A 26204-nucleotide genomic window follows, 5' to 3' on the forward strand; every position below is an offset into this window, starting at 1 on the left:
TCGCCTGAGTCTCAGCCAGATAGCCTGAGTCTCACTTCAGTATCTTAAGCACAACATGATACATGCCTCTCTTTTTAATGTATGACAGGTCAGGTTTTCAGTTTAACATCTCATCCCCAAAATGGCAGCTTCAGCTGCACAATGTCCCTAATACCATGCTGGTGCATTGATTCAGTATTCACACAAAGGAAAGCATCAGCTATTGACCCACCTAACAACACTTTTTGCAGCATCCCAAGTTTTCTTTGTAGCTCTCCTCTAAGTACTGAACGGAGTGAACCCTATTCTCACCACAGAACTTGAAATCACAACCCAGTGTCGTATTGCTGCAGATGGACTTTTATCTAATATTTTGTGCGTGTACACATCACAAAATATGCAACACCTTTAAGGGAAAGAAATTCCATTGGCCTAGTGGGCTAGGGAAGAGAGTCCAGAAAGGTGAAGCACAATTCTACAGCCATGCAATATATACACAGTACCTGCTTACATGAAGCCCTATGATTCTATGATTTTTATGACAGCTTTTCCAGATGTGGATATAGGAAGAGAGATGGCAAATATGTGCATTGGTAAAATGGGAGCAGACAAATACCCAAATTATAGAACAAGCAGCAGGTAAAAACCCAAGAAGGTCACTGTTTTAGCCTGACAGTCCTTTTGGCCATATCAAAGGTTAACAACAGAAGACAGAGGAGAGAGGGAAGGAGAGAGAGACAGAGAGAGAGAAAATGACTAACTTTTGTCTCAACACACCCAGAATGTTGGACTGGAATTGTTGTTTGAAAATGTGCTAAGTTTATTGTACTCTGTCATTTCAAATTCATTTATAAGTTAGGAAGTTCCCTTTTTTAAAAATGACCATTTATGTAAAATCTATTCTGTAAGCAGATCCCTTTTATAATGTTTCATACCATCAAAGGAGATTAGATCATTTTAGTCCTCTAGAGCAATATCTTTCCCCATATTACATACAACTAAATCATCTGGTTTCCATTTCATTGCCTGCATCTCTGGTTTGTAGCTGTACGTGTTCATAACAACTCTTTAAGAGAGGCCTTTCCTTGACATCAAGTTAAAAAAAAAAGTTGAAGTATAACAGTATTTCAAAACAAAGTGTTCAAAATTTGTTGGAGGTTCTTGCACATATTTTTTCTAGTCTTGGTCTACAAAGCATAGTGATACTCAGTGTTGGCTTTAAAGGTCTCATCTTACCATAATTAAAGAAGTTCACAACTCAGTTTATTCAGTCCTGTGCAGTAAGTATGCTTCATGAATCAAATAATTACTTGAAATTCTTTCTTGAGCCATAAGACACACAAAAATATATTTATCAAGTAACTGTTTAAAGCTCACTCTTCGAACACGGAAGAAAGAAAATCTTCTAGCTCTCACAGCAGCAGATAGATGTCCTAAGTATTAAAAATGTCTACCCTCTACATACCAGACTGGCTTTGAAAAAGGGTTTGTTCGGAAATAATTGCAGACAGCAGAAATTCTAGAGGGGATAAACTTAGGACATTTACCACTTGCCTTTATCACCGTTCACAAAGAAAACTGTAGCTCAGTAGTCAGCAGAAAACCAATACTTCCCGAGTGCCATTTGGCTGCTAAAAGTATTTATTAAAGAGAAATATGGAGAATCTCACAGGTTCTGAAAACGAGTAACATTTTTTTATTCACCGGTTTGTTCTAAATTTAGAACAGAATAAGGACGCAGGTTAATACGGTCTGCTTACCAAAATAAAGAAACAGTAGCAAAATAAACATGGAAATTAACACAGTTTAAAAGACAAATACAATTAAAATTAAAAATATGCTTAAGAATTTGGTTATTGTGCTGTTCCATTTAAAGCTGCTCCTCTTTGTGTACTCCCAAATTCTGGGAGTGGGAAACCCTTCTTGCCAAACACAAACTGGGAATTGCATTTAAATTCAAAATTTTAATGAAAAAAAATTCTGAGTCTTGTGCTAACAGACACCATTTCATTAAAAAGGACACTCTTATATTAGTCATACATGGGCCCAACAACAAATATAGGAAACCAAGTTACTACTTGAAAGCTGGTTTATAACATTAGTGACCAGTTTCTGTCCCACAGCTCTGGGCCCTTTGTGCTCTTCAGATGGAGCTAAAGAAATGGAAAGGAGACATTCCCCACCAGCTGGAAGGAATCACCAGCAAGGTTTCAGTCAGACAGCTCTGATGACACCTGCAACCCTCAGCATAGGGGATGTGTTGGAGCACGGATGGGAGTGTCAGGGCTATGGGTGGAACACAATGCACCCTGGCAATCTCTGGCAGGTTCCGGAGGGACCATATCCAGAAAGAAGCCCTTAGGCTTAAGCTACTCTATGGCCAGATCTACAGTAGGAGTGCTTTACTGTTTTAAGCATATTGGTATACTGTGCCAGCAAAGCACTCCTAATGCGCATCCGGCTTATACCGATATACCCCTCCCGACACTGACATAAACTATACCAGTTTTGCCAGTGTAGCTGCATCTACACTAGTGGCTTTTGGTGGCCAGCTATGTTGGTCTGGGATCACACACCTGACTGACACAGATATATTGGCAGAAGCCTGTAGCACGAACATGGCTTTGTTACACCAGGTCTGGTTTAGAATTGGCCCCAAAGTTGGGGAGCCAAATGCAATTTCCTTTTGGCCTCTCCATGTCACTCTTCCATGTCACCTACAAAAAACTGGTTAGCTAATAAAGCATAGTTTGAGGGGTAGTTATAGTTGAAGTGTTTGCATTTAATTTTTTTCTTTACATTAAGGAATATATAATTCTACATCTTGATTATATCCGTCTTTCCCATGAATACTGCTTGACTTCTTAGAGTGTAAGCTCTTTAGGCCAAGGACCATGTCTTCCCGTGTATATGTGTATACCGAGTTCCTAGAACATTGTGGGTGATACTGCAAAAAAAAAAGTTTAAACCTGGATTACAATCTGTGGCCCCGATCCTGCAAAGATTTAAGCATCTGCTTAGTTTATACACAGAGTAGTTCCCTTGGCCTCAATGGGATTACTCACAGTGAGTAAAGTTAAGCATTTATCAAAGTCTTTGCAGGGTCAGGGGCTTCATAAAGTCACAAATGATGTAATATTTTTAGAAAGATTGTGACTATTAGCAGAAATATGAGAAGTGATAATTTAACCTGGGGACGGGGCAGTATCTGAAAAGTACCTTTTACTCTTATTTTTTAATTGACTAAATTTCAAGGTGTCCCTTTAGTTCCAGGCTTCCAATAAGTGTTTTTAATCCTTTAATACTTTTCTTAAGCAATAGCTATTCCATTTAAGGCCTTGATTCACCTACTTTTTTAAAGAAAAGTACTTTTAAAAAGAAAAGTATGTGAATCAAAACCTTTAATACGGCACCCTATATTATAAGTGCAAATACAATAAAATATGTTTTAGGACAAGTTGATTTTATTTTACATTAACCACATTAATTCTTGTTAAAGATTTGTATAAATTGGCATTTCACTTACTGCAAACTGCACAAAACAAACTAGGTGTTTAATATTCTTAATTACACATGTAAAGGGGTGGTGCTTAATAAATCAGTAAGTCTGATATATGAGAATATGGAAAAGAGATCAGATTAGTTACCCAGCACCCGAAGAGGATACCTAAACCTCTTTATATTCAAATTGCCTAACTGTGCACGTGAATAAACTAATGAAGGACAACATGATTTACGTGAGGTTATTAAAGCCTCAAGTTTTAACGTAATCACTAGAGGTGGGATCAACAAAGGGACCTAAGTGTTGCAATGCTGAGCGTCATGGCACCTAACTTTTAGGCACCTAGAAAAATCACAGGAACAACAGTGAGCCACAAAGCTGAGTTAGGCACCTAGGCTTCCTATATCATGAATGGGGAGAGATAGGCACAAAAGCCAGCACGCTAGGTGGGGAACCATCTAAGCTAGCCAATGGGAGATGCTGACAGGAGTGGGTGTGCGCTAAGCCCTAACCACTCTCTCCAAGATAGGTGCCTAGCCCAGGCTGCATGGAGGTGCCTCTCTCTTTTTCCCCTTTTAGCAATGCACGACCAGGCCCTATCTCTGGTTAGAAATCCACAAATGGGAAATGACCACTTAGGTGGGAGATAGGTGTCCAGATGCGTAAAGGGAGGCAGCAGTATGCATAATTGAGAGGCTGAAACATAGGTACCTAACAAGTTTAGGTGCCTACTGGGTTTGGCAGGAGTTTTCTGGATCACCCTGGAACAAAACCTGGGACTTTGGCACCTCAGCCCTAGGCTTAGGTGCCTAAGTCTTGGTTTAGATGCCTAAGTACTTTTGTAGATCTGGGTTTAACTCCATGGAAGATTGGATTCTGTGCTCTTGACCCAGGCAAAACCCCTATTGCTTATGGGAGGAGAACAGAGTCAGGAGCAATCTCTGTTGGTAGACTTTGTCTCTGAAGAAATACATTTGGCACCCAAAGGTATTTCCAAGTCTGTTTAGCGTGGCAGTTAAGGAAAATCTCCTAAAGGAGATCACCAATAAATAAATAGGAGTCCATATCTTCACCCACATCAGCTCAACAAACGTATCAAGCAGTGAATTGAGGAAAAATTAAAACTAAAACAATGCGGATGAAAGAGGATGTTCTAGTGGAGAGATGAATTCTCAATAAATATTAATGACACCTAACGTCTTTTTACTAAATGTCACTTTACCAGGAAACTTTATTTTGTGGGGGCTATGCCACTGCAATGGCAGAAAAAGGAGGGTAAAGGAACTGAGGAGTAGCTAAGACCTTTTCTACACTTGCCGTGGCACATAGGTTTGTGCGCATTGCAGTAAAAGGCTGCGTCTACACTCATTGCTATGAGTTGCTGGACACGACAGTGAAGGGCTCTGGCAGTGGGGAGGCAGCAGGACAAGTCTCTGGCAGCAGGGAGCTGTTGGAGCCTTTCCCCACTGCCTTCCCTTTGCCAGAACCGTTCCCTGCTGTCGCCTGCTGCGGTGCCTTTCCTCATGGCTGGGAAAGGAGCCATCAGCGGGGAGGTAGCCTGGGCACTACATTATTAGTATATAGACATGGAAGGCAATAGCTGGACTTGCAGACAGCCTGTGTAGAGCATATGCTCTAGGGTTCAGGCTTGTAAGGCACTCTACTCTCTTTGCCTAAGCCATGCCTCACCATCTACACTACTAGCTCATGACACAGTGTCCATACTCTACGTGCCACTGCACGTTTAGACCTACCCTCAATGTAAAAACTTTTTTTCTTTGGGATCTTCCAGTTCAATAAGTTCAATACCAACCAATTGGAGAAGGGAATGAACTATGGTGAAAGAGAAAAAGCGTCAGAATTCTACAACTCTGAAGCAGTCATATATGTTGCTGTTTTTTCTTCTTGTGTGCATTTAGCAGCTGCGACTTAAAAAAAAAAAAAATCTTAAGCGCTTGATGCTGGCCAGCTCCATTGCCGCCAAAACAAAAAAAATCCCCAATACAAAGACCAGTCATCATCCTGCCTCAGTGTGAAGGAAGCAAATAACTCCTCCCTTTGCCATCCCCACAACATCTTCAAGTACTTACCTTCCTTCAAAGGTAGAGGCACTTGGAAATCTTCTTGCAATTAAATATACTTGGTGAAGAGCAAGGGGCAAATTGGGGGAGCTGGAGGGGGAAAATCACTCATGCTCCACTCTCTATGCCCTCTTGCTACTTTTCCTTTCCCTCAGCTGTCTTCTCACTTCTCACCGTCTTTTCACTTTTGTTCCTTGATTGCGCCCAAACATCCATCATGCACCCACCATCCTAGTCTCTGACCTCTACTCTCCTCTACTCTCCCTTGGTTACTTCTGGACCTTTCCCTCCGAAGTTCAGCTTTAAGCCCTATAGAACGAGAGGCTAAAATTAAGAAAAGAAACACATAGGCTGTAAAAAAAAAATTAGGAAAATCTTCCTGTCTGTGAAACAGCAGTGACTGGTGCACACGGTAGTGAGAGTACTGTTTGTACCATTTATTATGCCAACAGTCACCATCCACACCGCCACTGCAATGCTGGAGACTGATGTGGTGAGACTTGCTTAAGCAAGACTAATCTAAAAACTGTAAGTGCAAAGCCGGTGAACGGTGAGGAGCATTTTTGAGTGTGGTGAGAGGCTGTTGCATACATGCTAGGGGTCTAGCTTCTCTAGTGCAAACAGGACCGTAGACCTTGGAATAGTCTTTGAAGAAAGAAATGGAAGCCTCATTATTTGAATAACATTTGCAACATGGGCAGTGTGGGAGCTCAATGCAAGAGACTATACAAGTTTCCTTTCTGCTGCGATACTAGTGTAATCAGGAAAAAAACCTTAAATCTTTAAAAGTAATAAAGCAGAATATAGGCTTTCCTACAGTGTAATACTGTAAGTGTCAAACACCACCAACTTTCAGCAAGATGCCCACTACCATAACTAAACTCAGAAATAGTATTTATAATTACAGTTGATTTTTAATTACATATCATAGTTTATTAATGTCAAACTACTTCTCAACATTTTGAACTTTCAGATCCCAGGGCTGAGCAAGTACAGTTGCCTTTTAAATATTCTCCCATATTTTTCAAGAACATCACAAATCAGAACCACTGCATAATAGAACAGCAGTGCAACTGATGTAACTAAATGAAGTATTATCAGCAAAAGGTCTTCAGCCAGTCTTTGAAGGATGAGCTGATTTTAATTAATTCCAACTGGTTCACTCTTCCATTGTAATGAATGGAATTGCATTCTGGATAAGTTCCTTTGTCCAGATAAGGACCTAGTGTTGTGCAATAACTCTAATAACAACTTGTAATGATGAAACAGTGTTAAAATGAAATGTGGGAATATTAGTACAAGGTCACAGTGAGTCATGTGTTCTTATGGAATGTAATCCTCAGGGACTGGAAAAAGAATACAACCGGGAGGAAGTAGCAACATAAAGCTCTCAGACAAAAGCACTTAGTTGTTGATTTGAAATAAGTATCACCTCTTCCACGCCCCAAATAAATGCTGGTTACGGTAATCACAGGTTTCAGTCTGCTAATACATTATCCTTTTCAATTATTCTGCTAAATGTTCTGAAATAGTAACTAAACTTTATTAACTCAGTGGTTTGGTATTTTTGTAAGACATACATATCATTGCTGCATATTTTTATACATAAATACTGGTGCAACATTAGTACTTCAGGGTTTGTTTGCTATCTTGATTTTTGTTCTAGGCATGCACTTACCACCCCTGGTCACAACTGCTAACACAATAAACTATTCATTGTTGAACTATGAAATATGGAGTAATTTTGCTTTTTGGCAAATCTTCAATATGTAATTAATGAGATATTTGAACTACCCCGAGAATTCTTAAGTTTCAACATGCTTTGATCTTGATCTGTATTTTTCCCTGAACATTAATTTACATTGTTATGGCTTCTCTTTCCTCTTCAACTGGCTCACTTCTAAAGTATGGGACAATGCAGTTTCAGATTCATTGTGAGCTTTAGTTAAATTGAGCATGTCCAACTAGAGAAGACACTAGCTAAATTACTATGCAACATGTGAGCCTTGAATGTCTGTGACTAACTGAATGCAGACACTTTGAGTACCAAGTAGAACAGGAATTTTGGATCTATGACTCAGTCTTGATGTCTCTTGAGGTGTCTTATAATTTTAATAATGCTAGGGACTATTTTTTTAAATAGAGGTGATTTGCTTTCACATTTTACACTGGTTTTATTTTCCCCATTTAAAAAAAGGAAGACATTTAACATAAACTTATTATGATGATGTTCTCCTAGAAAATAAAGTAAATCTAGTGCAGTAAAAATTTAAATCAAATAGTTTCACACCTGCCTCAAAATAAAAATATTTTGCTGTACTATGCTGGTCTGTTCTCAAAAACTGGAAAAAAATTTCTTTTCTAAATAGTTATTGGGGTGTAAAAGAGTATTATTTATTTATAGTACAGTAGTCCCTATAGGCTATTCACTGTACAAACACATGGTGAAAGCCTGACCCACTTCCAGTATTCACAGACAAGACAAAGGGTGAGAGAGGGGGATGTAAAATACAAGTACAGGGATGGTTGGAAAGCAACATATTAGTTCCATACTTTTGTATGTATGTGCATACACTCACAAAACTATGTTAAAAACATTATTAAGGTTGCAAAGTCAAGCATGCAAAAGTTAGGAAATGCCAGAATTACAATTGCCCATGGAACCTGAAATTGGCCCCTCTGAGTACATGCACTATGATGCATTCTTTAATTATACTCTCACATACTATTTCCCCCCCCCCCCCAAGATTCATTGTCCTAGACCCATTCTTCTTGCCTACTCAGTCCTAGTCTCCACTTCTCAAGCATCTCATCCCAGTCCCAGTCGACTTGCCCAGCCAGTCCTAGTGTCTCCTCCAGACTCACTGGCCAAGCCCCAATTTCCCTCACAGCTCAGTACAGATCTCCTTACCAGCCCAGTTGAATCTCTCCCCCTCCCTCCCAACTCCTTGTACCCAGTCTCCTTGCCCAGCCCAGCCCAGCCCAGTCCCAGATCTCTTCTCCTGGCTCCTCATCCAATCTCTCTCCCCACACCCACCACTGCCTCCCAGTCCCAGTCTGCCTCCCTGGGTTCCTCATCCAAGCTTGGTCTGCTCCCATGTCCTCCTTGGCACCTTGTCCTACTTTATTTTCCCAACACTCCCAGCTCTCCCGCTGTACCACAGCTCCTTGTCAGCTCTCTCTCACCCCCACCTCACCCTGCCTCCATTCCCTCATCCCACTAGTTCTCAGACCCAGTCTCCTCATCCAGCCAGTTCCTCTCTCCTCTACCCACAATTCCTCATCCAATCTTCGTGTTCACCCCAGTCAACTGCCTCTCAGTCCCGCCCATACTTGCTTTCCTTCCAGTCTCCCAGACCCAGCATCCCCGTCCCGCAGTTCTCAGTTTCAGCCTCCCTGCCCAACCAGTCCCAACCCGTCATCTCTCCACCCAGCCAGTCCCAGTCTTCCTCCCACAGCTCCCCTTTTCTCACCCCCTCTTCAGTCCCAGTCTCACTAACCCTCTTGTCCCAATTTGCTTATTTCCCTCCCCATTTCATTTGAATCAGGCAGCTTCCCCTGGAACAGGGGGTCATTGAGAGCACAGGAGAGATGGGCTTCCTGCTCTCAGTTCTTGATCCTGAACTAGAGCAGCTGAGAACAGCTATTAGAAGGAAAATCATCCTGAGCCCCCATAGTCCTGGGCTGGAACATGCTCATCATTGTGTGGATGATGCATGCATAATCTGGTCAGCACTCAGAGCTCTAAGAGGCTGCAACATGCCCAATGGGGACAGAATCTTCTGAGTTTTAAACTGCAATCTCTAGCAAGTGTCTTCTGAGTGTGTGAACTGCAATTTTTCAAAGGCTTATAACTTGGCCAGATTTGGGCTGATTTTCACAGGGATGGCAACAGGCACAACCCCTCCGCCCCTCCAAAAAACTTCAAGTCCCTGCCACAAGGCATGGGGGCACCAGAGCATTTTAAAGAAAAGGTCTGAAGAATTTTTTTTTTTTAACACTGGCAAAACCATGTATTTTTCCCTAGCCTCATTCTCAAAAATAGGAACCATTTTGGCTGAAATTTCCAAAAACATTCAGCCTGAGGCAGACATCCAGCATGGAAAATTTCAGTCCAAATGATTAAAGTTTGGCAAAGTGATAAGCAACTGAGAACAAGATCTTATCATGAGAAGTGTCAGCATGGGGGCCAGTGACCTTCAGAGAATGCAGCAAACATCTATTTTCCTGGGTATTTCTGGAGTGAGTGGGCTGAGGAATTGGGAAAGGTTAGATAAGGGAGGTTATTTGTTGTAGGCTGTTTTATTTGAGCAATTTATATTTTGTGATTGAGGATTAGATTAGCAGGGAAGTTGTATTTTGAAATTTTATACCTATTTTTGTATCTTTTAATGTTCGCAGAAGTGATAACTTCTAAGAAACATGAAGAAATAAACAAAAAATACAAAAACATCTGCTTTTTGATGAGGTTTACCAGACTAAGCTTTCTACATTTCTCAGAGTAGCAATAAAACATGTTTAGTAAACTTAGTATCAATTCAGAAGGCAGTTTCTCAGAAACTTTGCAACTGCTGCATGATTTGTTGAGCTTAGGCTACGTATGCCTTAACTACGTATGTATATTTTAATTTTTAATACCGTTCACAGGGTTTATACTTCTGTTTGTTATGGAAGTTTACTTACTTGTGTTACAGAGTAAGGGTAATTCTGTGATTAAGCCACAGGACTAGAAATCAGTCAATAAGAACTGCTGGGTGCTCAGCACTTGAAAGTCAGGCCACTTATTGAGGTGCTTTTGTTATGGATTTAAGAATCTAACTTTAAACATCTATTTTTTAAATTGCGGCATTAGAGTCTAATGAGACTGTTTTTGGAATGAGGGAGGGGAGAAGGTTTGGATTAATTTGATTTGTCTGGGTGTGAATTTATAACACTAAAAGTATAAGCCTAAAATATAATCGTGGTATTCAATGCAAAACTGAAATAGGCCTCTGTTGTGTGTCTGCGCATGAGAGAGAATGAGAATGTAATTAACATACTAAATGAAAAAAATGAATGGGGGTTTATTGGTGCTGGTAATAAGATATTGTAAGCCTAACCTCTCCTGTGATCTAGCCAAGTGTTTAAGTTAATTTAGACCTCCACTAAAGTATTTCTGTTAACACTTTCATCTTACCATTGGGAATTATTTATAAAAAAATTTTTCCACTGCTAGCATGACAAGGTGATCATTAACACAGAACAGATCATGCCAAGAGAACAAAATTAAAAACATGCAAAGGTGCCACTGCAGTGGTAGAGTAAGCAACTGCCATAAATAATTCTGGCCCTCAAAACAGTCTCAACATAGTCTTACTCTTCTAAGTATAACAACAATCAAAAACACTTTACAAAAACTCAAAAAACATCTTTAAAGTTAAGGTTCTAGTCTTTCCTTGCCAAAGATTTTTTACTTGATTTCCTTATACATGAGAAATCAATTTGCTCAACAAAGTCAGTTCTGGACTTTTCCTACAGTGAGAGCTCATTTGGAACTGATTACAGAAAAAAGTAGTTTAACACATTTCAGGGTTGGAAGTAAGAACCCACTGTGTCCCATGACTGCTTTTAAAAAACTAATGAAAAATAACTAAATTTGGTGGGAAATCTATGGTACAGGAAATTAATAATCCAATAAAAAACATTTTATTTTAGGTCGCCGCTTCGACTCTGGCCCACGTGATATTATCTCAGTTGATGGCTGTTTGGTAGTTTCAGTCTAGTTCTTAATGGACAAGTAGCCACATCCCTCCCTTTCACACATACACAAACATCAGGAATGACATCTTGCTTGCAGTCACACTAGCGAGATCTAGGATTGAATGGACCAGCAGACTTTACTACCATCTCATTGCGGGTGAAAGGATCTTAAGGAATCACCTCAAGAAATCCACCTCTGTGCAGAGAGAGGACTACTACCACTTAGGCCTATGCATCACTTAAGTTGTGCATAGATTTTTTGCTGGCCCTCTGCTCAGGGATGAATTTCACCCTTCTTGAGGTGGTTCCTTAAGGTTAAAGTGAACACGGAGAGAAAAGAGTGAGGAAACTGAACACAATATCTGCAGCATGTGTGTTGCAGAAAAACAGAACTTCAGGCTCCACAAGTGTCAATTATGCACTTTTCATGACTATTAAGTTCAATGAAAAAAATTATTTAACCCACTCCCTGTTTCCCACAACATTAAAAAAAATAAAAATCCAGCTCTTAAGAGAAGTTATTACATTTGTTTCCTCAAGTGTGTAGTAGGACATGAGTTTTTAAAACCAAATGTTTATTTAACCGAAGCATGAAAAATTTACAAATTAGAAACTATCACAGTACCAAGATCCATGAGAAGGTATATCTCTTCTATGGCTGTGAGATAGCAAAGGTGCAGAAATAATGAACAAGAAACTTGTAAAGTTTTGTGGGTTTCCCAGCCTGTCATTTGTTCTCACTTAGTATTCAAGCCTAACCATTTATAGAACATTTAGAGAGAGACACACACACAGAGTGTGTGTACTAGTACTCTTACAATCTGACATTATTTGGTGCAAAACTGGCAAATAAAGGCTTATTATACATCTAAGTGCATAACATTTTAGGATAACTTGATTCGGAAAGGTTTCAGAGGAACAGCCGTGTTAGTCTGTATTCGCAAAAAGAAAAGGAGTACTTGTGGCACCTTAGAGACTAACCAATTTATTTGAGCATGAGCTTTCGTGAGCCACAGCTCACTTCATCAGATGTGTACCGTGTACAGATGTGATTCGGAAAGACAACTGGGCCAGATTCTCCAGTCTGCTTCATCCACTTTGAAACACTTCGGCAGTGCAATGTGGGCAGGTTCTGACCCTTTAGAAATCTTATGGTAGGGATGTAAGTTAAAGTAGATAGAGCTCTGCTCTAATTTCTGTCAGGGCTGGGTAGCACTGGATTAGGGTTTTATAACCAGCTAGGTCCAAGCTCTGCTCTGACACTATGGAGAGTTGATCCCACTATAAACTAAGTCAAATGTTATGTTTTTACATTATGTAAACTGCTTTATGTGCCCTACAATATCCCTATTTGCAATTTTCCTCTCTTCTGGAAAAAGGGGTAAACAGTGAGGTGGAAAAGTTTGCAGATGATACAAAATGACTTAATATAGTTAAGTCCAAAGCAGACTGCGAAGAGTTACAAAGGGATCTCACAAAACTGGGTGACTGGGCAACAAAATGGCACATGAAATTCATATGTTTATAGATGCAAAATAATGCATATTGGAAAACATAATCTCAACTATACATTCAAAATGATGGGGTCTAAATTAGCTGTTACCACTCAAGAAATATATTGTAGTCATTGCAGATGTTTTCAGAGAACTATCCACTCAGGCGGACTGAGGCAAGGATTACATACTTCTGAACAGCAGGAAAAAAGAACTGGATTCTTTTGCTTCCTGGCTTCCCAGTAGATGGCACCACAATGCTAACCGTCCAGAATGCTTCTTACAGGAAAGGATAAAAGAGATGTACATACATTTCCCCTCTAGTTTCATGAACATACACTATTCTTCACTGCCTGTTCTAAACGGCTGTGTAGTGTTCTAAACGGCTGTGTAGTATTCCAAAGCACTGCTAAACAGCTGCCACATTTCAGCCACTTTAGGAGTGAAATGTAGCAACTGTACTGAGGAAGGAGTGGGCTGAAGTGGCTGTGTTTATGGACAGTCCTTTATTCTGTAATTTTTCATTTATGCATATTGCACATACACTGGAGAATCTGAGTTTATATAGTAACCTGGTATGGTTTGCAAAGAGTTCTTTGATCAATGTGGATGATAAGATCTATATAAAAGTAAGACAATTACCACTGGCATTTGCTGCTCCTCTAAGCAATCAGGGGAAAAAATTAACATGAAAGAGTAACGAACTAAGATACAATTTCAATTCTTTATCAAACACAAAGTGCAACTGATTAATAAGCCAGAAAGGTGTCATCATGAGGACAAAGATTTTTTTTTACACTCTACTTTCAAAATGACAAGATATTTACTCAGGGCCATCCCTAACCATTTTGGTGTCCTACGCAGCCTCCCTGCTGGGGGGGGGGGAAGGGGGAGGGGGAGACGGGGGTGTGTGGCTCCAGGCCTCTGGGGGTGGGGGGGAAGGGAGGGCCTGGCCACAGGCCTCCGCGGGGGCCAGGAGCACGTTTGGGGGGCAATGGGGAAACTGCCCCCCATCATGAGCCGGCGGAGCGGAGCGGGCTGGGTCGTGCCACTTCCTGCCACCTGGTGAGTGCAGGGCAGGCCCGACCCCTACTGCAGTCCTCAGGGGAAGGGCTGGAGTGGGGGTGGGGGTTGGGGCGGAGCAGGAGCTTTGGGGAAGGAGTGGAGTGGGGGTGGGGCAGGGGCAGGACGAGGCAGGGTGGAGCAGGGGCAGGGGCCGTGGAGAAGAGGCGGAGCAGGGGCTGGAGCAGCACACAGCTGCGTAGGGCACTAGGAAGTTTGGTGCCCAACATTTCTTGGTGCACTATGCAGCTGCATATTTTGCGTATGGGTAAGGATGGCTCTCCCTGCATTTACTGTACATGCGGTCAGAAATCCCTCATTCACAGATTGCACAAGAATGTTCGTCTTGACCTCCAGGAAGTGGTCATTCATTAACATTTTACCCAGGCACAGCGATTCTGAACTTCCTGGGCAACTTCCTGCAGCTATAGCTGCCTTGCTTTAATCTGGCTTTGTAAATAAAAGTGAGGTATTGGCAACAACTGAAAATAAAAACAAACAGCGTGAGCCACAAACTGCACATCTAATTATAAAAGAGGTTTTCTGAGCTGAAAACTTTAAAAGATGCACATATGTAGTTATTAAATATTAATCTGGTTCGATCCTCTCCTAACTTATAGAAAACATTTGTACGCTGCTCAGCAATGAGTTTTAGTCACTGTTTGACTATGGAAACAATCATATTACCACAAAAACAATGAGGAGTCCTTGTGGCACCTTAGAGACTAACAAATTACCACAGAAACCATAACTGATAAAAGACTTTGCCAACTATTTACAAGTAATCCTGGATACTCTGAAGAATGGCTTTGATAAAAACAATACAAAATATTTTCTATAGCACATTAACAGCTACAAACCAAAACAGCGCATCACCAAAAATATTACGATAAAGACACAAAATATATCTATTAAGGCCAACTATGATACAAATGAAAGAAACGGGCCAAATGCCACCACTGAATTTCCCCAGTACATTTACATATTTAACACTTAAGCTTTCACCTCACAAATCTCTCTGGTACTTGGTCCCTGCTTAGACACTAGTACACTGGACCAAATGCCACCTAATGATGCCTTCCAGCCATGTTCAAACCTTCATAATTGCTACCATATGTCACTTTGCTGTCTGAAACAAACTTCTTAAGTGTAGGACCAACATCATCATCAGGTAAGCAAAATCTATTACAAATGTATTCCTTTGAATCCATGATGGGTTAAATCTGTCATTGGTCCTGCAATTTCTCCTTAAATTCCTAGTCTGCTCAAATACATAAATAAAAGCATTTACCATTACCAGCAGAAAAGGAAAATGAGTCATCACCTCAGTTTCATCTCTTCCTACACCTTGCAAATAGTATCTCTATGTATTTTAAAGATATTCACTCTAAACAGCAGTCTAAACTTTTTTTAAAATCGGAACATCATCCTCATTAACTGCAAACACCATTCTTTTCACTCTTCTACAAGCACAGGTGACATTAGTTCACCCTTTGTGATGTTACTAGTGAGCGTTCTTCCCTACTTCCACACTAAATATTCCCAGAATTCCTTACTGCATGCCCTTCTCCTTCACCAGGGAAATCTCTTTTCAAAGAGTTTATATATATATATATATATATATATTATTCTTTTCAACAACAGTCCCAAAAACAATATTCAATCCTCTTTTGCCCACTTGTCTTGTCTTTTCTTTTCTTTTACTACTACAGTTTCAACAGTGGTGGGCACTTCAGGTAGAAAAATAGGCTCTCACTTCAGGCCCACTATTCTCTCAGGCTATGTCTACAGCCCTTTAGTGTAGCACTATGTCTGCAGTTGTAGCACTTTAGTGTAGACGCTTGCTATTGTGATACAAGGATTCTCCCATTGCTCTAGGTAATCCACCTCCCTGAAAGGGAGTAGCTAGGTCAGCAGGAGAATTCTTCTGTCAATCTAACCTGACTACACCTGGGGTTAGGGCATCATAGCTACAATGTACATTTTCAGTGTAGACCAGTCCTCAATCTGCTGTTGTTTCTCTGCAGGGAATCTCTTTTCTATTACACTCCTAGGCATCACTAAAAATACCCATGCAGGTCTTTGACCCTTATTTTCCCTTATCTTCAACCTGTGTTATCTAAAGTACCCAACAGAGATTTTAACACCTCAGTGTGTCTCTAAATATGCAAGTCCTGCACCAACATGAAAGAATTGCCTAACAAATTCTGCTGTTGAGTAACTCGCTCCTACTTGGCCAGCATTTCCCATCAACATTATTTGCATCACTGGGGGAGTTGCAAGAGATCATATATTTCTTAGTCACTATGGCATCCACAGGGATAGTAGTGAAGATGAGTTAACTTTGGATATATGCTTTATTTACTTTGCAACTGTGGTAATGAAAATATTGGGAAGCACTTTGAAATATCTAGCTCTGTATGCAGACGTCTGGTAAAGTATTGATATTTTATTCATAGAGCTACAACATCTAGATATTGTTTTCTATTTCCTCATTTAGGCTGGGTTTTTTGGTCCAGTTTATCTTAAAACAAATTACATAAAGTGATGGTGCCCCCATAACTTCCCTTAGGAGGGAAGAGATCTCTCTTTTTGGTATCTTCTGGTATTTATAGAGTCAGACTATTATGTCCCTTATTCCTGCCTCTCTTCTAAGATAACAACTTCTGGCTCAGTGTCCTCATATAAGGCATGGAGGCAGGGACACGTTATATTAGAACAATGGATCCTCAATTTTGATTGCAGTCTTTAGGTGCTACTGTAATGTATTATTATTATTGTTTATCAACAACAACAGTAGTCTGAATTGAAGTGCAATGTAGAAGATATATCCTGGTGGGAAACTACAAATAATTCATACTGGCATGTGAGTAACAGCATTTTAAAAGGCAGAGACAGAACCACTGGAAAAATGGTATTTGAAACAGTGGTGGACCAAAAGGTAGTTGTGTTGCAGGCTCAGCTGGAATAAGTCTTGTCTGCTTCACTAACAACTAGAGCTGATTAGATTTCAGGCACTTGTCTTGAAATTCTTCATGGATCAGCAGTACAGGACAGCTGGGTTGGAAGTTTTGCAATCACACCAGCTACTCCTGATTTGCTGACATCACCTGTGGTGGTGGTGATGAATGCCAGGTCCATTGTGTAACATCAACATCACACAGACTCCGTTATCTATTATCTCTCTTTGAAGTGATTTACTAGGTCCCTTCAGGGGTGTGTGAGTGTGAAAAACTTTGGCAAAGATTTACATTAGTTAAGGGAAAGTTTTCACAGGAAGGTGAGTGCACATGTACATTTCAGCACGTTTTTTTCTTTCCTCTTCTCTTTCTATGTTAGTATAGTTTCATCCCGATTCTCTCTCCACTTTCCCCCATTCCTTACCTCCACTACAAGATCTAGCACAAACACACACAGCTACACCTTCCTGACTCCAATCTCTTCTACCATCTCTTTAACAGGGTGTATTGGTAATACGGATGAAAGTTACTTCCCCTCTTCTATGTTAAACAGCACTCTGGCAATCCTTATGTCTTGAAGTCACCAGGGCCTGATGAAATACATCCTAGAATCCGTAAGGAGCTGACTGAGGACATATCTGAGCCATTAGCGATTATCTTCAAAAAGTCATGGAAGACGGGAGAAATTCCAGAAGACTGAAAAAGGGCAAATATAGTAATGCCAATCTATCAAAAGGGAAATAAGGACAACCCAGAGAATTACAGACCAGTCAGCTTAACTTCTGCACCCAGAAAGATAATGGAGCAAATAATTAAGCAGTCAATTTGCAAACACCTAGAAGATAATAAGGTGGTAAATAACAGTAAGCATGGATTGGTCAAGAATAAATTGTGTCAAAATAACCTAATAGCTGTCTTTGATAGGGTAACAAGCCTAGTGGATAGGGAGAAGCAGTAGATGTGGTATATCTTGACTTTTGTTAGGCTTTTGAAACTGTCTTGCATGACCTTGTCATAAACAAACTAGGGAAATACAACTTAGGGTATGTCTTCACTACCAACGTTAAAGCACTGCGGTGGCACCAGCACTGGGAGAGAGTTCTCCCACCACAGTAAAAAACCCACCCCCATGAGGTGAGTAACTACCGGCACTGGGAGCACGGCTCCCAGCACTGGTGCACTTTGTCCTTGTTGAATTTCATCTTATTTTCTTCAGACCATTTCTTCAGTTTGTTCAGATCATTTTGAATTTTAATCCTATCCTCCAAAGCACTTGCAACCATTCCCAGCTTGGTATTGTCCGCAAACTTTGTACGTGTACTCTCTCTGTCATTATCCATATCATGGATGAAAGAAAAGGAGGACTTGTGGCACCTTAGAGACTAACCAATTTATTTGAGCATAAGCTTTCGTGAGCTACAGCTCACTTCATCGGATGCATACCGTGGAAACGCTCGGGGTATGTTTTTTCACATCCCTGAGCGATGCAGGTTTCAGTGCTGTAAAGTGGCAGTGTAGACAAGGCCCTCGAAGGAGTGACTAAAAGGTGGGTGCATGACTGGTTGGAAAACCGGTCACAGGGAGTAGTCATCAGTGATGCACAATCAAGCTGGAGGGGCATATTAAGTAGGGTCCCACAGGATCAGTTCTGGGTCCAGTTCTCTTTAATATCTTCATCCATGATATGGATAATGACAGAGAGAGTACACGTACAAAGTTTGCGGACAATACCAAGCTGGGAATGGTTGCAAGTGCTTTGGAGGATAGGATTAAAATTCAAAATGATCTGAACAAACTGAAGAAATGGTCTGAAGAAAATAAGATGAAATTCAACAAGGACAAATGCAAAGTACTCCACTTAGAAGGAACAAGCAGTTGCGCACATACAAAATGGGAAATGACTAGGAAGGAGTACCGCAGAAAGGGATCTGGGGTCATAGTGAATCACAGGCTAAATATGAGTCAATAGTGTAACACTGTTGCAAAAAAAGCAAACATCATTCTGGGATGTACTAGCAGGAGTGTTGTAAGCAAGACACAAGAAGTAATTCTTCCACTCTACTCTGTGCTGATAAGGCCTCAACTGGAGTATTGTGTCCAGTTCTGGGTGCCACATTTCAGGAAAGATGTGAACAAACTGGAGAAAGTCCAGAGAAGAGCAACAAAAATGATTAAAGGTCTAGAAAACATGACCTATGAGGGAAGATTGAAAAATTTGGGTTTGTTTAGTCTGATAAAGAGAAGACAGGGAGGGAACATTATAACAGTTTTCAAGTACATAAAAAGTTACAAGGAGGAGGGAGAAAACTGATTCTGAGGATAGGAGAAGAAGCAATGGGCTTAAATTGCCGCAAGGGTAGTTTAGGTTGGACATTAGGAAAAACTTCCTGTCAGGGTGGTTAAGCACTGGAATAAACAGCCCAGGGAGGTTGTGGTATCTCCATCACTAGAGATTTTTAAGAGTAGGTTAGACAAACACCTGTCAGGGATGGTCTATACTTAGTCCTGCCATGAGTTCAGGGCATGTGAAGGATGACCTCTTTAGGTTCCTTCCAGTCCTACGATTCTATGATCCAAACAGTGAAATCAGCAATACTGCAGTGGCCCTAAAAAATCTCATTTTCTTCTTGCTTGCTTTTAGATCAAGCTATAGTTTTATTTTTTAATTTCCATTCCAGCTTCATCACCTATGAAAAACAAAATCATTGTATTTTTAAGAGAACAGCACATTGTGGAACTTTTTTGGGGGATGGGGGAGAGTGGGGGCAGACAGGGAAGGTGATTCACAGGTAGAAAGGTTTCATAAAAACAGTTTGATTCTGTCAAGAAATTGAGATTTCCCACACATACATTTTCTGTAAATCTGCTGAAAATGATTTTCACTCATTTTTTTTTCAGTAGCACACTTTTTTTTTTTACACTATATCCCGCACCCAGTTTACATTTTCTAATCACTATATACCAAGTAAGGGTTACTCAAAGGCTGATAACCTGTAGGCAAACTTTTAGTCTGATGCAGTAAAATAGGACTGAGATATTACAAGCCAGGACTAATCACATTACAAAACAAGGCTGATAGCGTTACTGATATTTAGGGTGACCATACATCCCGTTTTGGCCAGAACAGTCCCTTTTTTAAGCCCCATCCTGGCTGTCCCAACTTCTTTGGCAAAACTGGGCATTCTCCCATTTGCTCTTGCCAACTGATCATCAAGCTAAAGTGGGGTGCGACCCCTAGTGGGGCATGGAGGAATTTGCAGGAAGGGGGGAGCAGCAACGCCAGCCCTGTGCGGGAGGGAGGGCTCTGGAGAGTGGCTTCAGCCAAGCTGGCCCCATGTGGGCAGGCGGCAGGGGGCCTTCGGCGGCCCAGTGTAGGTGGGCAGCAGGGGGCTTGGGTCGGCTCCACATGTGGAGGAGGGAGAAGGGCTTTGGGCTGGCCCCTGTGGTGTCCTGTTTTTCCTTTGGGAAATTATGGTCATAGTACTAAAAGAAGAAAAGGAGTACTTGTGGCACCTTAGAGACTAACAAATTTATCTGAGCCTAAGCTTTCGTGAGCTACAGCTCACTTCATCGGATGTATGCATGCATGTTAGTCTCTAAGGTGCCACAAGTACTTCTTTTCTTTTTGCGGATACAGACTAACACGGCTGCTACTCTGAAACTGGTCACACTACTGATACTGTATTGAGCGCCCTAATGATCTTCAGTGATACATCCTGGGATAACAGCATCCAAATCTGCTCTCTAGTATGGTGATTTCTGTTCCTTAGTGGACACTGTCAGGCAAGTGAGTAGACCTTCAGTGGAACTCAATCAGCAAGGCTGGGGGTGCTTCATTCCTCCAGGCCAGCTCCACAGTGAAGCAACCAGTCTCATTTCCCTCTTACCCTCTCTGAATGTGAGTTTTCTGATGAGGGCATGAGAGGGGAAAAATAGAGATGGACTGACAGCTTCAGAATAGCCTGATACAATGTGAATTCAATGAAAAAACAACAAAAAGTCTAACACTGTCAGTAAATTTAACTAATTTGAAATAATTATTTTGCCCTAGGTGAAAAGTAAAACAATGTAGCCAAACTCTAATTGTTACTGAGACTACAAATGTTGCAGTATTGCAATTGGTTTGACAGGTTTAAGCAAGAGACAGCAAGAATGCAGTGATGCATACAAGACATTCATTCACACGCTGAACTGTGAATCCTGTGTCTTTCCTCATACAAACTTTAGATGAAGTCTTAGAGCTCTGCCCTCTAAGTTAAAACAAAACTTCCTTTACAATTTGGGGGAATGGGGTGGAGAATTCCTCCTTGGCTCATCCCCTGCCTTTAACAACTACTGCCACCAGTCCTCTGTTAATAAGAGGTGCCCCCAGATTTCCCTCAACTCTTACATACTGGCTCCTAGAAATGATAAGCAACACTTACATAGTACATTACATTGTCAAAGTGAAGCACAAACATTAGCCACAGTGGTTAATCTTCAGCCCCTGGGGAGTCTATTATTCTATGTTCTCACTATGAGAGAGAGCAAAAACAACACTTTGTATACGTGTGTGTGTGTAAAATGGTAAGAGAACATTGTATTGTCTCTCTCACCATATAGTCTCCCATACTCTGCACTTTAGTAGTGACAGTGAAACTAACATCCCAATAGCTGAAGAGTCTGTGTTTGTACTTCAAAGGTTGGGATATTAGTCATTTGCACTGAGTGACCGCTTTTCCTAGATGACACAGAGACATAGCAGGGGGCAGCACTGAAATCAGGAGAGGTAGCTTTGAATTGCCCTGTGTTCAAATAAGGACTTCTGGCACATTCATGTTATTTGTTGATACTTTCTTATTGGTAAAAAATTGGAATGTAAATTCAGATTAGGATTGTCCTAATCCAGCTGTCTTTCAGTATTTGATTAATGTAATATATCCAAGGAGGCTGTTCATGCAGGATAGCTGTTCCTGAAGGTTCATATAAGGTTCAAACTGGTCCTGTTTTCCCTACCAAAGAGTACAGTAGTGGGGAGTGTGTGTCTCTGTATAGAATCATAGAATTGTAGGATTTAAGGGAACCTCAAGAGGTCATCTAGTCCAGTCCCCTGCATTCATGGTAGGACTAAGTATTATCTAGACCATCCCTGACTGGTGTTTGTCTAACCTGCTCTTAAAAGATCTCCAGTGACAGAGATTCCACAACTTCCCTAGGCAATTTATTCCATTGTTTACCACCCTGACAGTTAGGAAGTTTTTCCTAATGTCCAACCTAAACCAGCTGTGTTGCAATTTAAGACCATTGCTTCTTCTCCTATCCTCAGAGATTAAGAAGAATATTTTTTCTCCCTCCTCCTTGTAATAACTTTTTATGTACTTGAAAACTCTTACATTGTCCCCTCTCCATCTTCTCTTTCCCAGACTAAACAAACTCAAATTTTTCAATCTTCCCTCATAGGTCTTGTTTTCTAGACCTTTAATCATTTTTGTTGCTCTTCTCTGGACTTTCTCCAGTTGTTCACATCTTTCCTGAAATGTGGCACCCAGAACTGGACACAATACTCCAGTTGAGGCCTTATTAGCACAGAGTAGAGTGGAAGAATTACTCCTTGGGTCTTGCTTACAACACTCCTGCTAATACATCCCAGAATGATGTTTGCTTTTTTTGCAACAGTGTTACACTATTGACTCATATTTAGCTTGTGATCCACTCTGACCCCCCAGATCCCTTTTTGCAGCACTCCTTACTAGACAGTCATTTCCCATTTTGTATGTGTTCCTTCCTAAGTGGAGTACTTTGCATTTGTCCTTATTGAATTTCATCCTATTTACTTTAGACCATTTCTCCAGTTTATCCAGATCATTTTGATTTTTAATCCTCTCCTACAAAGCACTTGCAACCCCTCCCAGCTTGGTATCGTCCGCAAACTTTATACGTGTACTCTCTCCGTCATTATCCAAATCACTGATGAAGATATTGAACAGAACTGGACCCACAACTGATCCTTGCAGGACCCCACTCAATATGCCCTTCCAGCTTGACGGTGAACCACTGATAACTATTCTCTGGGAACAGCTTTCCAACCGTTATGCACCCACCTTATAGTAGCTCCATCCAGGTTGTATGTATCAAGATAGATCTAGTCTTAACTTTGACTCTGCTTCTACCAGATGAGATATTTGAAATTTGAGTCTACATATTAATAGCAAATTATGAGTTTGGTTGTTTGGTGCACTTTCCTATACTTTCTGCCACATTAGTGATGTCTGTGTTACACATGTGGCAAGTGTGAACTGGTGTGAGACCATATGTATCTCTTTTGGGTTGTGCAGTATGTTTGTAGAATAATGAGATCAGAGGTAAATGATCCTTCTGTACATTTTAGTATGGTTTTATGCCCAATAACAACTACAACCATACACGGTTCTTTGACATATTACATGACCTCCTTGAAGAACAAATGCATTATAATTTAGTACTATACACTAGTGTTTTTCAACTTTCTTTCATTTGTGGACCTCTAAAAAATTTCAAATGGAGGTACAGACCCCTTTGGAAATTCAGCCTATGCTCCGCGGACCACTACCATAGAAGTTTTAGACTGAAAACTGCCTAAACAGAATTCAACTATGAATGTTCCACGTGCTCGGCATGGCATTTGACTCAACATGAAAAAGGGTGCTTAGGTGTGGGCTTCTATGATAATGACAACACTTCCGGGTTTTACCTGTAGGTGGGATATTCACATACTTTTGTTTGATCAGAAAAACAGAATGCCTTTTCTGGGATCTGAAACTTTATTTTCATAGTCACCTTTCATAGATCCCTTAGACATAGTCTGCAGATCCTGATGGGTTCGTGGATCACAGGTTGACAATCACTGCGATACTCCATGGTTTTTGATAATTGCAGTGCTCAGCTCCATCTGCTGGCTAATCCATGCAGCTGCATGTCAGAGTTAGTTTTAGATGGCAGTGGCAGAAATAGAGACAAATTAATAAGAATAATATAAAGCAGTTACCAACATGACAATGGTGTGTAAATAAAACTTTTGTCCCTCTTGTGGATTGGAAGGAAAAGTGCACAGAAGAGCATCTTTTCTGAGAGAGACGGTGCTAAACCAAAAAACACATTTCTTGTTTATACACTAGTGTTACTTTCCAATACTGTCAGTAGACTGAAGTTCATTTTATATATATTTTAATTTATTTTGAAAAGCTGGATTTAATTTTGTTGCAAAAATTGATTCAGATGCGGATGGCTGCTGCCATTTTTCTGAGAAAGTCGTGACACATGGAAACCAAACTGTCTAATTAGAAGCAAGATTGATTATTGTTTTGTTTGCCTAGAATGGAAGCTTGTCAGGTAGTTATGTCTTACTAATGACCTCCACATTACAAACCCAGTCAATGACTAAAGTTATTGGATGTATACTGACTTTGTTATTGCTTCCTCATGCACTGAGGTGTAAACTTCTGTGGGATTGTTTTATTGCTGTTAGTGTGAGGGAGGGCACAAGTAGTATTGTTTTCAGTGTAAACGTATAGTAGTTTCTTTTAAACCTAATTAAGTTGGTGACCCATGGCTGTGTACTGTCGAGACCCATTCACAGCCCTATTGCTTATCCCAGAGTTTACTCCTTAAGAGAAAGATGATTTAAATCAAGGAACAGGGACCTTCCTTCCTATATTCATGGTCATTTTCCTGAATATCCTGAGATATTCAGGTAATTCAATGCTGGAATGAAAGCTGCATCGATTACTGTTTCATTTTCAGTTTAGCTTTGTTGTTTACAAAGGCAGAAATGTCTTGAGTGAGGCTGTGGGCTTGTTGAGATTAGAAACATTTCACCTGTTTAAATAAATCATTTTATAATAGTTCTGGTTAAATGTTTGAAAACCTCTAACGTAGATGCCCTTAAATGGGTTAGCCCTAATACTGATAAACTTAAGACCCATTTAAGTGTATCTATATTAGGAGCTAGAACCAGATTAACTAGACTGGTTTAACATTGGTTTAGTTAAATTGTTGTAGACTGGGCGGTTAGAACTGTAAAGGGGGATAAATTTTTTAGATGGGCCTATGTAATTTAGCACCCTAAATCCCTTTTTCAAAAGTAGTATATGTATGTAGGAGCCTAAGTCTCATTGAAAATCAATGGGATTTTTAGGCTCCTAAGTGCCTAAATCACTTTTGAAAACAGGACCAGGGCTCCTAATATAAGAAGAAAAATATAAGATTTTTCACTGAATGCATCTGATGAAGTGAGCTGTAGCTCACGAAAGCTTATGCTCAAATAAATTTGTTAGTCTCTAAGGTGCCACGAGTACTCCTTTTCCTTTTAAAATCACTCACGTTAACTAGTGTTCTTGGAGAAGAAGAAAAATTACAAGGTTTAACAATAAGCTTTAAAAGCTTTCATTGTAGGACCTGAAAATCACAAAATGTATGAAAACAGAATGCTTGCCACCCATTTCTCATTCTGATCTATACAGAAATTAAACTTCCATGGTCAATTACTTTCATTTCCATAGTAAGATATGATGCCAAAGAAACAGGATTAGTCAAAATAGTGTAAGAGATACCACCCAAGTCCTATGGAATAAAATTCAAGCTTAGTTAAATCTAATAATAGTCTTTGAGCTTTTTTTGTAAACTAATAAACACAGTACAGATGAGCAAACTGAAGCAGAGAGAACATAAGGGATCTGTGATGATTTGGGGAATCTATGTACAATATAAGAATTCTGGTTGCTATTATGAAGTAATTGTTGTATTGTGGAATGCCTCCATATGTATATCTACCATGGTCAGGTAAGACCTAGCACATACCCAGCCCTAGGGACAGTGGCGAGTACTTAACTTTAGTGATTGTGCTTTAGTGACCAGACAATAGACATGCTAAGAAGGTTTGCTGGACCTGAGAGAAGATAGTTTCTACTAGTATGCAGGTGAAGGGGAAGCGAAGAGAGTGGAAAGTTAGGAGCAGCAAGATGAAGGGACAGAGGCAACAAAGGAGGAGTTTTAAAAGGAATCACAGAAAGAAGGCTCAGACATACACCTAGGAAGCATGGGTCAGAAGAGACGAAGGGGATGGATGGATGGCCCCATATGACTCTGACCCCAGCCCAACAAATGCTTTTGGATTGGTGAGGAAACTTCTGGGAGAAGGTATGTTGAAGCTACGGGGGAGTCTGAGCAGTCAGCACTGGTCTAGGGGCTGGGCAGGGGGCCGCATGGTCACAGCTTTCAGGAGAAGGTGCCAGACCAAAGATTCACACTCTAAAAATGTGTTGAGAGGCCCTAACACAGCAGCAATGGCTAGGCTCCAATCAGACTCTGTGTGCTTAAAACACCAGGGGTTCAGCAGCTGGTTCCCTTCACAGCAGTCTGGGAAGTGGTCACA

General features: G+C 40.6%; 1 protein-coding gene across 2 annotated transcripts in view; it reads right to left on the bottom strand.

Moving 5' to 3' along the window:
* THADA (THADA armadillo repeat containing) overlaps positions 1–26204 on the bottom strand; it is a 301173-nt gene that overhangs the window by 9837 nt on the left and 265132 nt on the right. The window lies entirely within an intron of this gene.

Source organism: Caretta caretta, chromosome 3 (assembly GCF_965140235.1).
Source record: "Caretta caretta isolate rCarCar2 chromosome 3, rCarCar1.hap1, whole genome shotgun sequence".
In the NCBI taxonomy this organism is placed as follows: Eukaryota; Metazoa; Chordata; order Testudines; family Cheloniidae; genus Caretta; species Caretta caretta.